Raw genomic sequence first — 14,731 nt, 5'->3', positions numbered from 1 at the left:
CCCAAATTATTTGTAAGCCCTCGGCTGTGACAGACATTATTGGTTGGAGTGTGTGCATTAGTGCTTGAATTGTCTTTAATTTTAGTTGCATGCATGCTATGTAGGTCGCAGTTAGGTGAGTGACTGTCTTTTCTTCTCTCTTTTACACATAACATTCACCCTTTGCTTCATGAGAGAAGAGTGACCACGAGAGAGTCCGATTTTGTTGGTCTTGCAAGGTCGATAGGTTAGCTATATTTTTGAACAACTTATAACTCGTTTGCGTATTGACTGCTTAGCTTTAACTGTTGGTTTTTGTTGCATTAAATTGGTTCAAGTAGACAAGTTAAGCTAGCTCTGAGTTATCATTTCCGTTCCATTAGTTGAATTTTAGTTTACTCGAGGACGAGTAAAGGTTCGGTTTGGGGAGATTTGATACGTGCTTTTTATATAGTCTTTTTAGCCTATTTCAGCACGTATTTCTATGGATTTTTATACTGTTTTTATAGTATTTTGCCCCGAATTGGCTACTTTGGTTCGTTTTGTCTATTTTGTAGAAATGAACGCGGAAGTAGTGGAATCGTACTCTTTTTCGTCCTTTTTGCATGCATTTAGGGGAGACGGGATTTTCCAGAGTGAAATACTGCATTGGGAAGCGTGATGGCACGGATTACGAGGCATTCAGGCGAGAACTCGAGCTGATTTGAAGTCAAAGTACTCGATCGAGCACTTTTACCACTCGATCGAGTGGTTTTTACGTTCCAGGATGGTCGATCGAGTGGTTTTCCACTCGATCCTTTGCTTGCTGAAAGATGGGTTACTCGATCAAGTAGATGCTGCTGAAGATTTGCTCGATCGAGTGGTTTTAATCCACTCGATCGAGTGGTTTCACTGTTATGGGCTTTAAAACAGCCCGTGTTATGTTTATTTTGCCAAACTTAATTACTTTGCTATTTAAGCACGCTTTACTAGGTCATTAGGATCAATCTTTTGATTATCTAAACTTTCTACTGTAAACCTTACTGTGTTGCTTATTTCCCTTCACTGTAAACTTGCTCTCAGATTGTTTTCACTCGGATTTTGTGTTCTTTACGCCGGATTTGCTTGATTGTAATTCCTTTCCTCTTCTCTTAATAATAATTAATCATTGTTTGCTTTAATTGCTTGTTTGCTTCGTTATTTCTTCTGCCCTAATTTCTCTTTTATGCAATTTTATTGTTATTTCATAATGTTTACTGCTGGGAATTTATCTGCTCTAAGTTTAATTAGCGACATGAGTAGCTAAACCCCTTCATGTTGGGATTAGGGGATCTGCGGTAGGAATGTGACGATGTAGTGAATGAATTAGATGAATTAATTACAAGACTCTTTCACCATAGCAATTTAATTGTATTTATCGACTTAGTTGAGTGCACACTTCTGAGTCATCCTTTAATCTGGCTAAAATTAATCCTAGATCGAAAGATTGGACTAAATAGGTCTGCTATGAACAGTAGACTACCCTGACGAGAATGAAAGTTAAGTTAGTGTTATTTTAGGATAGAAAGTGGACCGAAAGGACCTTTCAACATCCGTCTTACATTAATTCGTCTGAGTCATTTACAGCTGAGTCATTGGACTACCGTAGTGAACCGAAATCCTGACATGTCCTTCTCTATCTGATAGTTTTATCCTTACTTCTTGCCTTTACTGCTCTTGCCCTTTATTTCTCTTTCCTGTAAAACTCGTAGTTTAGATAACAATCCAAACCCCCCCCCCCCATTTGTGACCAAATAGACGGACTACTACAAATATCTTGCCTCCCTGTGGAGATCGATCTGACTTCCCTAGCTATATAGTTAGTTTAGTTAGTTTATTTTTGACAGGTACACGACAGACGTGTCAGTGTATAGGAGTCAGCATGAGTCGATCGAGTGGGGGGCAATCGATCGAATGGGGGAGGTGCTCGATCGAGTGGTTCTGACTCGATCGAGTGGATAGTTTGATGTTTTTATGGTCAGAACCGTGTTTTTGGGTACTCGATCGAGTAAATAGGGGCACTTGATCGAGTAGGGGTCACTCGATCGAGTGGCATGTCAGCTCGGTCGAGTATGTTTATGATCAGGAGGTCTGATCAGGTTCTGGAGTCGAGGCACTCGATCGAGTATGTTGGGCACTCGATTGAGTAGCCTCAACTAGATCGAGTGGGTTCTAGTACTCGATCGAGTGGGGTCTGCAGGCTATATACGTGTTTTCGGTTATAGTATGCGTGTTTATATCTACCTTTTCTTATATAGTTTCAAGATGTCGTCAAAGAGAAACGCCCTGTATGCTAGAGCTGAGAGCATGACCACCGATGACATAGTTTAGAGGTTGGAGCACCAAGATGCTCTTATGGAAGCTTTAAAGAGAGTGAGGAAGGATAAGGATGTTGATCATTCAAAGATTAGTATTTACATAGCGAGGTTTAACCCAAAAGAGTACAAGGGGACCGGGGAGCCAATTCTTCTGGATAATTGGCACAGAGAGATGGAGAACATCTTGGATTTGGTGCACTGTCCGAGCGAGATGAAAGTGGAACAAGCTGTGTTCTACTTGAGGGAGGCGGCAGGTGAGTGGTGGGACAAGGTAAAGGTGAATGCTAGGGACATGTATGCGAGGCAGAGGTTACCTGCTATTCCTTGGGAACTGTTTAGAAAGGCTATGAGGCGAGAGTTCGTGCCGAAGCATGTGAGGAGTAAGCTGAGAAAGGAGTTCGATGGGTTTAAGATGAGAGCTGACATGACAGTGGCTGAGTACTACCGACAGTTTAATGAGAAGGCTAGGTATGCTGAGGATATGGGATTGAGTGATGAGAACATAGCTCTGAGGTTTGAGAAGGGGCTGATCCCCAGGATCATGGGGAAGTTACCTGTGGGAATCCTTAGAGATGTTAAGGAAGCTTATGAGAGGCTCGGAAGAGCTGAGAGGCTAGTAGAGATGACCCGTGAGAGGGGTGCTGAAAAAAGGAAGGCCAAGAGTGAGGGTGTTGGCCAATCTAACTACAAGAAGGGCAACCACACACAGGCTAGGGCATATTCATCTGGTTCGAGGTTTAGTGTTGGGGCTTCCTATGGGCGTAGCCGTGGGAATAGTAGCAGTAGCTGGGGAATGACTTGTTTTAACTGTGGCGGTGTAGGCCACAAGAGACGTTAGTGTACCAGTGCGATGCCGGGAGGTTTTCAGAGATCGGCTCAGGGAAGCTTTTCTCAGGGTCTGGCACAGAGTTATGCGAGCAACATACCAGCTGGGTCGTGGAACAACAGGGGAGGTCATAGCAACAACGGTGGGGGCAACCGCAATGGCTGTAACTCTTATCAGAAACCTGCCACGAACACCAACAACAACCACGAGTCGGGTGCTAAACCAGCTACTTCAGCTAGTACTGTCCAGGGAGGTGGGCAGAAGACCAGTGGCAAGCTGTTCATGATGGAGAATAAAACAAATGAGGACGACGCTCATGTTATCACTGGTACTTTTCTTGTTAAATGCGTTTATACCATTGTTTTGTTTGATTCAGGGGCATCACAGTCGTTTGTATCTTCGAGTCATGTTAAACAGTTGGGTCTGAGAGAGTATGAGTCTGTAAGAGAGGAAGTTTTTATACACTACAAGAAAAATCATTTTGCGCGACAAAAGAGTTCAGTGTGGGCAACAAATTATTTACTCGTCGCACAATAATGTTTATATGGGCGTCGACCTCATTTATGTCGCCCATATATAATGTTTGTGCAACAAAACAAACTTTTGTCGCCCAAATATACTTCTGGGCAATAAATGGTGTTATTTGTCGCCTATATTCTACAGTTTGGGCAACGACATCAAAAATTCGTTGCCTTTAGCGATATCATGTGAGACAAATTACTTATTTTATCGCCTTTACTCGAAAAAAAAGACGCAAAAACTAACTTCCCTCCTAATATTTCCCCTAAAATTCTAAAAACAAATTGAGGACACCCAACTTTTAAGTCTCAGCCACTCCCACTCACCCTAAAATTTCCCTCAACAAAAATCCCATTTCATTTCATTAGAATTTTCCAGCAAAACTAGAGTTTTTTCAAAAATTGGGAAAAACCACCACCGTCTTTCTCTCTATTTGACTACATCTGCTTCCCATGGTCATTCAAGAAACCCCTTGCAGCCTACCTAGTGTTTGTTCACTACCAAAACTAGAGTTTTCGAGGTATTGATTTTAATTTTCCCTAAAATTAAATCTGATTGATTTTGAATCAATCATTTGATTTCTTTGTGCTAAGGACCCCTTATTGTATGACTAACCATTTCTTTGTAGTCTTCTCATTTCTTGCGGCTGCAGCTGTCTTAAATAATCACTATGTCTTTGTTTATTAATTAGGTTGATCCTTGCGTCAAATATAAGGATTTACTAGTAGTTTTTTTGTTGATCGTGATGTGTTCTTTAGTTTATAAAGTTACTAGTATTTGAATACTGAGATTTACAGTTACTTTTAGCGAAGAACGAACCCCTAATTTCCGTCATCTGTCTTACTTTTTGTTCATTTTCTGACTATTGGTACCTTTGCAATTTAACTTGTGTATGTGGAGCTCAATTGTTGTAGTCAAATTTCTGACCGTAGCCTTCATTCTACAACAGGCTATGAAAATTGGAGCTTGCAAGTTCTAATTATTTAACTTTTTGACAAGTTGTACACCTTGTGCTAAGGTCTGAACTTTGGTGAGGTTAACTGATTTGTGCTAATGTTACAGGCACCTTGGCGATTTAACTCTCTATAAGAATCAACTAGCAGCAGGTTAGTTCTTATTTGTTAATTTTATTTCCAAGTTTAATCTGATTTATTTGTAGTGGTAATTTTATGTTTGCTAGTTCCTTGGAAAGGAAAGATGAGGAGGATAAAAGATGCTAGAAATAAGAGTAGTTGCTTCCTTTCTAAATTACTTGTGTGTATGCTACCTTGGCTTATATTGACGATATTTTTGTTGTTCCTTAATTTTATTAGCTACAAATTGTCTCCCTTTTTCTATGATCCATTACTTAGGTGTAAGATGTATTGTAGTGCTATGTGAATTATGACTTTCTCGGGGTGTCTTTATTTTTTAAATGAAATGTTGGTTCTTTTGCTTTAATGTGGGAAATTTTGTAACACCCCCATACTCCGAGTGCCTTACCAGGACCACTCAGGTATGAAGATATCACCATCAAATAGACAAAACGGAAACAACATTTATTATAAATAGTTTAATGATGAATACAATCCTCAAAACCAAACCAAAGTACAATACATTATTCCAAACTATCTGTTCTCAACTGAAATGTAAATAAATGCTAAACTACAGCGGAAGACTCTATCGTCATGTCGTGGCCATCCCAGCTATCCCAGTACTCATCTCTATACCTGCTCAATATCTGCTCACCATCCCCGAATGGATCACCGCAGGTTTTACAAAACAACACCGGGGTCAGTACTAATCACACAATCAATATAAACAACAATAATAAGACAAACATACAGCTGAACTGTCACACACACATACACACACCACCGACTCCCATCATCTCAATACTGACTGTCCACTGGACCAGCCCTGCCAGTGGGGGACCGCAGCCGTTCCCACCTAAGCCCCGCTCATCGTACGAAGGATAACCCTGTCCATTAATGTGCACATCCCCTTTCGTGGCGGGTTCCACGAAGGGCGAAACTTGGGCGTGAGATCACTCCCGCAAGTGACCCCACTCAGCCGAGAACGCATCTCGAGAACCATCAACAAACACAACCACAATCACAATCACAATCACAATCACAATCATCATATCAAACAACTAACTACAGCACATCACCAATATCCCATTATGGGACTAATACTGAGTAGGAAATCCTACCTGGAAAGCACAACACGCAGACGGTATCTACAGCTGTATCAAAACGGCTCCTCTACGAATTCTCCTCCTATCATACAACACATAGATGCTACCATTCAAATACTACTCATAAAAACCCCCAATTCCTAAATTAGGGTTTCACCAATCTTAACAAAACATTATATAAATTATATTAAAAGCTTACCCTCGACGCAAGGAATCCAACGACACGAACTACGATACGAACCGACCGTCTGAACTCCGGGAATTGTCAAGAACGCGATTAGGAAGAAGACTAGTTGCTTTCTCTCTTAAACAGGTTTTAGGTTTTGTAAAAAGTGATTTAGAACAATGACGAATATGTTTAAATACCTTAATCGCGTAATTAACAAAACCCGAGAAAACTCCCCGTAAAAACCGGACACTCGATCGAGTACCCAAGGTACTCGATCGAGTACCCCCTACTCGATCGAGTGCCCCACTACTCGATCGAGTGCCCAACAGTCGAAACTATTTTATTTCGCCACTTACCCTTACTCGACAGAGTAAGGGCTACTCGATAGAGTACCCCAAGACTTATAAATACGGAGTATTACGGTCTTCCCTCCTTAAAAGGAACTTCGTCCCCGAAGTTCAAACCACTACTAAACAAAGGTACTCCCATAAGCCTCCCGACTCGAAGGTCAGACAAAACACCACGTAAAGCATGATACTAACCCAACTTATCCCGACAAACATACCGACACAACATATAAAAGGGGTGTAAAAACTCTTAAAAACTCTCGCGATCATCTCCTACCCCCCTAAAAGAAACAAGGTTACGTCCCCGTAACCATACATACCTGATCAAAAAGGAAAGGGTAACGCTCTTTCATGATATCCTCCGCCTCCCATGTAGCTTCCTCAGTCTCATGGTTAGACCGAAGGATCTTAAGCAAAACTGTCTCACCACTCCTGGTCTTCCTAACCTTTCGGTCTAGGATCTGCTTAGGCACCTCAAGGTATGATAAAGACTCATCCAGCTCTAAGCTCTCTGCCTCCAACACATGTGACGGGTCACTCACATACTTCCGCAGCTGCGATACATGAAACACATTATGTACTCTCTCTAACGCAGCTGGTAAAGCCAGACGATAAGCAACTTCCCCAACTCGCTCTAAGATCTCATAAGGCCCTATAAACTTCTGGCTTAGCTTGCCTTTCTTCCCAAATCTCATAACTCCGCGCATAGGAGACACTTTCAGAAGAACCTTGTCCCCAACCTGAAACTCTATGTCCCGACGATGTAGATCTGCATAACTCTTTTGTCGATCCTGAGCTGCTCTCATCCTTTCCCTGATCATCTTAATCTGTTCCACCATTTCATGCACCATCTCTGGTCCTAAGACCACTGCCTCAGCACTATCGTCCCAACAGATTGGACTCCTACATCTCCTCCCATACAAAGCCTCAAACGGTGCCATACCAATACTAGTGTGATAGCTGTTATTGTAAGAAAATTCTATCAAGTCCAACCTCTCGCTCCCGCCTACCACCAAAATCCATCACACAAGCTCGTAACATATCCTCAAGAGTCTTGATTGTTCTCTCAGTCTGCCCGTCTGTCGCAGGATGAAATGTTGTACTCATCTTCAAAGCTGTTCCCAACGATTCCTGCAACTCCTTCCAAAACCTTGATATAAACCTCGCATCTCTGTCAGACACTATGTCCTTAGGGACTCCATGTAACTTAAGCACGTTCTTTCGATAGGCCATAGCCAATTGTGCCTTAGTCCATGTATCTTTCATTGGAACAAAGTGAGCTGACTTGGTCAGACGATCCACTATCACCCAAATCATATTGTTACCTTGTTGACTCTTAGGCAAACCCACAATGAAATCCATGGAAATGGATTCCCACTTCCACTCAGGCACCTCCAAAAACTGAACCTTACCTTATGGTCTTCTCTGTTCCCCTTTAACTCTCTGGCATGTCAAACAACGGGACACAAACTCAGCTGTCTCTTTCTTCATCCCAGGCCACCAAAACGTTTTCTTCAAATCTTTGTAAAGCTTGTCTCCACCCGGATGCACTGAATATGGTGTGCAATGCGCTTCTGTCATGATCGTCTTTTTCAACTCTTCATCGTTAGGAACACACCACCTACCATCAAACCTCAAGCTACCATCTGTATGAATGGAAAAGCGGGACGCTGCCCCTTTCTCTACTCCAGCTCTCCACTCCACTATCTTAGGATCCAAAGCCTGCTTATCCCGAATGTCATCATAAAACTCCATATGTACTGTCATATCACCCATAGCATCTCCTTTCTGCATCATATGAATCCCAAAGCTCGCTACCTCATCCCTCAGCCTCATCAAAGATAGAGCTGTACACAAGGAATGTACACTCTTTCTACTCAAAGCATCAGCAACAACATTGGACTTCCCTTCATGGTAGATGATTTCCATGTCGTAATCACCAATCAGCTCCATCCACCTCCTCTGTCTCATGTTCAACTCTTTCTGCGTGAAGATGTACTTGAGACTCTTGTGATCAGAAAATACCTTAAAGATTGCTCCATAAAGGTAGTGCCTCCAAATCTTGAGAGCAAACACCACCGCACCCAACTCCGGATCATGAGTAGGGTAGTTCTCCTCATAAGGCTTCAACCGCCTAGAAGCATAGGCAATCACTTTACCATTCTCGCATCAACACACATCCTAGCCCATTCTTCAAGCATCGTATAAACCTCAAAATTCTCGCTCCCTTCAGGCAATGCCAAGACAGGAGCTGTGGTCAAACGCTCCTTTAAGGTTTGGAACGCCGTCTCACAACTCTCATCCCAACGAAACCTGTTCTCTTTCCTCATCAACGCTGTCATCGGTCTAGCTATCTTGGAGAAATCTTTCACGAACCGTCCCCGTAGTATCCAAATAAACCCAAGAAACTCCTCACCTCAGCAACATTCTTTGGTGCTTCCCACTTTGTCACAGCCTCAATCTTCGCCGGATCCACAGCTACCCCATCTTTAGAGATTACATGCCCCAGAAAAGCAACTTTCTCTAACCAGAACTCACACTTGGACAACTTAGCATACAACTCATGATCCCTCAAAGTCTGCAACACGATCCTCAGATGCTCCTCATGCTCCTCCTTAGTCTTAGAGTAGACTAAGATATCATCGATAAACACCACCACAAACTGGTCCAAGAACTGCGTCGAAGATCCTATTCATCAAATCCATAAACACTGCCGGCGCATTAGACAACCCAAATGGCATCACCACATACTCATAATGGCCATACCTCGACGTGAAAGTCTTCTTCGGTATGTCCACATCTCTAATCTTCACCGATGGTACCCGACCTCAAATCAATCTTAGAAAAGATCATTTTGCACCACTCAACTGATCAAACAGGTCATCTATCCTTGGCAAAGGATACTTGTTCTTTATCGTCACTCGGTTCAGCTCCCGGTAATCTATGCACAGCCTCAAGCTCCCATCTTTCTTCTTCACAAACAGAACTGGTGCTCCCCAAGGTGATACACTTGGTCTAATGTATCCCTTCTCTATCAGATCATCCAACTGCTTCCTAAGTTCCTCCATCTCCTTAGGACCCATACGGTACGGTGCCTTGGAGATTGGCCCCGTCCCTGGCTTCAACTCTACGGTGAAATCTATCTCCCTCTTCGGTGGCAACCCCGGAATCTCCTCCGGGAAAACATCTGCAAACTCTCCCACCACTGGTATCTCGTCAACTGCCGGGCTCTCTATCCGGTCATCTCTCACATGGCACAAGATCAGAGGACATCCCTTCCTCGTATAAGACTTCAAGGTGACAATTGCAATCAACTTAACTTTGGGTTTGACTAGAAACCCACGATAAGACACACTTACACCCTTTGGACCCCTTAAGGACACTTTCTTTTGATGACAGTCTATCTTAGCTTTATACTTTCCTAACCAATCCATCCCAACTATCATCTCAAAACCATTAAAAGGAAACTCTAGCAAGTCTACAGGGAAATCGACTTGCCCCACTATCAAGGATACATCTCTAAACAACCTCCCACACGATACAGACTCACCCGAAGGTATGAAAACTTGCTCACTAACAGATTCATATACTCTCAAACCCAACTGTTTTACATGACTCGAAGACACAAACGACTGAGAAGCCCCCGAATCAAACAAAACAAACGTAGGAATACCATTAACAAGGAATGTACCTGGGTGATAACGTGCGCATCTTCCTCACCGCCTTCTTGTCCATCATGAACAACTTGCCATCGGTCTTCCGCCCACCTCCCTGGACAAGATTAGCGATGCGGTCGGCTTAGCACCCGACCCTTGATTGTTGTTGTTGTTCATCGGTGTCTTCTGATAAGAATTACCGCCGTTGCGGTTGCCTCCACTCTGGTAGCTCGACCTCCCGGTTTGGCCATGATCCAGCTGGGTCCGCCGTTGCTCGCAAAGCTCGTGCGGTCTCGAACAGATCCCGTGCACTCGTGCACTCATGTCTCTTGTGGCCTACTCCACCACAACCAAAGCAGGTCACTCCCCAACTATTGCTCACACTCCCACGGCCACGCCCAAAGGAAGTTCCAGCACTAAACCCAGACCCAGAAGAAAATCCCTTAGACTGTTTGTGGCTGCCTTTCTTGTAATTAGATTGGCCACCACCCTCGCTCTCAGACTTCCTCTTCTCTCCACCAGACCTCTCCTGAGCCATCTCCACCAGCCTCTCCGCTCTTCCAGCCCTCTCATAAGCCTCCTTAACATCGGTGAGGACTCCCACGGGTAACTTATCCATAATTTTCGTGGTTAGCCCTCTCTCAAACCTCAAAGCCAGATTCTCCTCACTCAAACCCATATCCTCAGCATATCTAGATTTCTCATTAAACTGTCTGTAGTACTCGGCTACAGACATCTCAGCGGTCATCTTAAACTTATCAAACTCCTCCCTCAACCTACTTCTCACATGTTCCGGTACGAACTCCTTCCTCACAGCCTTACGAAACTCCCCCCAAGGTATAGCAGGCAATCCTTGGTTGGTATATATCTCCTTGGCACTCACTTTCACTGAATCCCACCACTTGCCAGCTGCCCCCCTCAGATAGAACGCAGCCTGATCCACTCTCATCTCATCAGGACAGCGAACTAAATCTAGTATGTTCTCCATCTCCCTCAGCCAACTATCAAGATGGTTAGGCTCCTCAACTCCCTTGTACTCCTTCGGGTTAAACCTCGCAATATAGAGGCTGACTTTAGCATGGTCAACCTCCTTCTCCTTACTCTTATCCTTGTCCTCATTCACTCTCTTCAGGGTCTCAGTAAGAGCATCCTGGTGTTCCAACATCTTAACGATGTCATCCGTGGTCATAAGCTCAGCTCTTGCATACAAAGCATTTCTCTTGGGCGGCATCTTGAAGCTATATAAGAAAGGGTAAACATGAACACACGTACTAAACCTCAAAACACGAAAACGCGCTGCCCAGAACCTACTCGATCGAGTACCCAAACCCACTCGATCGAGTAACGGGCTACTCGATCGAGTGCGCCCATGTACTCGATCGAGTACCCAAACTCCAGAACCAAACAGACCTTCTGATCTCTAACCCACTCGATCGAGTATCTAGGCTACTCGATCGAGTGACCCCCTACTCGATCAAGTACCCCTTGTTACTCGCTCGAGTGCCCCAAAACGCGATTCTGGACTCAAAATCGCCAAAAACCTACCCGATCGAGTCAGCCTCACTCGATCAAGTACCACCAATACGTAAGAGCTACCCGCATATTACGTCATATACTAACATGCTAACTTTATAAATCACATTATATCATAACAACCATGTTATTAATTGCCACGTTGTAAAACATTCCATCATGCTATCATTTCATCAACAATGTCCATATATATATAACATCACTTTTCTTTTATCTCATCAACTTCCAATTCGAACATCCAACCATCAACACATTCCATCACATTGTTACGCAAGTTACTAAGCACACACATGACTCAACACACATTTCCCCCATGTGACCGGTTCAAAGTTGTAGGGCGATCCCCGCGACTTTAGGACGTCTCCCAAGCCTTTGCACTAGCTCCTACAACTTTTACCCCGGGTTCATTTTAATTGACTCCCTATGTTCATTAAGTTCATTGGTTACGGGTTTGGGATCGTCGCTCGATACCATTTGTAACACCCCCATACTCCGAGTGCCTTACCAGGACCACTCAGGTATGAAGATATCACCATCTCGGTCGCCCGAGGTATGATAATCAAATAGACAAAACGGAAACAACATTTATTATAAATAGTTTAATGATGAATACAATCCTTAAAACCAAACCAAAGTACAATACATTATTCCAAACTATCTGTTCTCAACTGAAATGTAAATAAATGCTAAACTACAGCGGAAGACTCTATCGTCATGTCGTGGCCATCCCAGCTATCCCAGTACTCATCTCTATACCTGCTCAATATCTGCTCACCATCCCCGAATGGATCACCGCAGGTTTTACAAAACAACACCGGGGTCAGTACTAATCACACAATCAATATAAACAACAATAATAAGACAAACATACAGCTGAAATGTCACACACACATACACACACCACCGACTCCCATCATCTCAATACTGACTGTCCACTGGACCAGCCCTGCCAGTGGGGGACCGCAGCCGTTCCCACCTAAGCCCCGCTCATCGTACGAGCGATAACCATGTCCATTAATGTGCACATCCCCTTTCGTGGCGGGTTCCACGAAGGGCGAAACTAGGGCGTGAGATCACTCCCGCAAGTGACCCCACTCAGCCGAGAACGCATCTCGAGAACCATCAACAAACACAACCACAATCACAATCACAATCACAATCATCATATCAAACAACTAATTACAAAGACATCACCAATATCCCATTATGGGACTAATACCGAGTAGGAAATCCTACCGGAAAGCACAACACGCAGACGGTATCTACAGCTTTGTATCAAAACGGCTCCTCTACGAATTCTCCTCCTATCATACAACACATAGATGCTACCATTCAAATACTACTCATAAAAACCCCCAATTCCTAAATTAGGGTTTCACCAATCTTAACAAAACATTATATAAATTATATTAAAAGCTTACCCTCGACGCAAGGAATCCAACGACACGAACTACGATACGAACTGACCGTCTGAACTCCGGGAATTGTCAAGAACGCGATTAGGAAGAAGACTAGTTGCTTTCTCTCTTAAACAGGTTTTAGGTTTTGTAAAAAGTGATTTAGAACAATGACGAATATGTTTAAATACCTTCATCGCGTAATTAACAAAACCCGAGAAAACTCCCCCGTAAAACCGGACACTCGATCGAGTACCCAAGGTACTCGATCGAGTACCCCCCTACTCGATCGAGTGCCCCAGCTACTCGATCGAGTGCCCAACAGGTCAGAAACTATTTTATTTCGCCACTTACCCTTACTCGACAGAGTAAGGGCTACTCGATAGAGTACTCCCAAGACTATAAATACGGAGTATTACAAATTTAGTCTATAATGTTCCGTATGTGGGTCAATTTTGATGTGAATAAACATTATCTGGTGACTTGTTTTGAATTTGCCATTTCCCATTTTTGACAATTGTAAGAGGAGAGTTAGGGGAAGACGTACTTCCTCTTGCATCTAAGGAGAATGACGATTGATGCGTGTGTCAACCATTGTGTATTTATTTGGAAAGAGTTTGCAAATGAGCATAAGTGCCATATGTGCTTACCCCTAGATGGAAGGAAATACTTGTTCAAGGTGTTGATGAATGTTGAGATAGAAATACTTGTATAGTACCCGTTCTTTTTATAATTGTTGGCGATTTCAATGCTCAAGGTTCTTTCATTTTTACCTATGTAATATATCAGAGGTTTAGGGGGCTTGTTAATTTAACGACATTGCGTTTTGCTCTTTCTTATTTTTACCTCTATAATGTTTTCCAGCCTCAACTTCTTGGTTTATATACTGTTTCAGGTGGTAGCGCTAAATGAGATTACACAATCGCTTCATGGATTGTTGGCCAAATGGACTGTTGGAAGTTGTATCGACATTTGAAGCTTCTTTTTTGGTTTACTACTGAAGCATGAGATTCTTTTTGCCGAAGCCTTAGATGTAAAATGTTTAGCTCCTTAAGGTTTTATTTTTGGGACATATTAAACTTCTTTGAGTCAATGAATATGTATTAAGAAGCATATTGTATGTATTAACCTTATTATTTGAGGTGGATGAAATATGTATTAAGAAGCATATTGTACTGAGAAGTATTATATTTCTAAGAAAATTATTTATTTGGCTTAATGAATTGACTCGAGTTTCATAGGATATTGCTATAACTAGACAAATACATGAACGTGGGCAAGTGACATTATGGCAACAAAACCACCATTTCGTTGCACAAAACACGTATTGTGCAACGAAATGTCTTGTTGCACAACGTAGTTGAGAAATGGCAACAATAACTATTGTCATCGCACATATAGGAAGGGGCAACAAACAAGGTCGCCGCCAAAAAGTCACCTTATGGGCGTTGAATTCGTCATTTCGTTGCACATATGCTTAATTGGGGCAACAACATAAATTTGTTGCACAAAGTACATCAAGGGCGGCGAACAACAATGTCGTTACACATGCTACAAAGGGCGTCGGGCCTAGGGCATCGAACCCACGACGACTTGCTTTTCGTCGCACAACTGCTTGGGCGACGAAATAAACCCTTTGTGCGACAAAGTTTTTTGTTGCCCAAAGTTGTTTTTCTTATAGTGATACCATCAGGTGAGTCTGTATCGTGTGAGAGGTTATATAGAGATGTATCTATGATATTTGGGCAAGTTGATCTACCTGTAGACTTGCTAGAGTTTCCCTTAGATGG

At 42.9% G+C, this 14,731-nt stretch overlaps 1 long non-coding RNA gene across 1 annotated transcript; it reads left to right on the top strand.

The window, feature by feature from the left end:
• The first annotated feature begins 3,953 nt into the window (after nucleotides 1-3,953).
• LOC141633681 (uncharacterized) lies at nucleotides 3,954-14,101 on the top strand. Its single transcript, XR_012538447.1, has 3 exons — nucleotides 3,954-4,180; nucleotides 4,723-4,766; nucleotides 13,837-14,101. It is a non-coding gene; the product is annotated as an uncharacterized LOC141633681 (long non-coding RNA).
• The last annotated feature ends 630 nt before the right edge of the window (nucleotides 14,102-14,731 follow it).

This window comes from Silene latifolia, chromosome Y (assembly GCF_048544455.1).
Source record: "Silene latifolia isolate original U9 population chromosome Y, ASM4854445v1, whole genome shotgun sequence".
Classification (NCBI taxonomy): domain Eukaryota; kingdom Viridiplantae; phylum Streptophyta; class Magnoliopsida; order Caryophyllales; family Caryophyllaceae; genus Silene; species Silene latifolia.
This window is presented reverse-complemented; position numbering and strand designations above follow the sequence as displayed.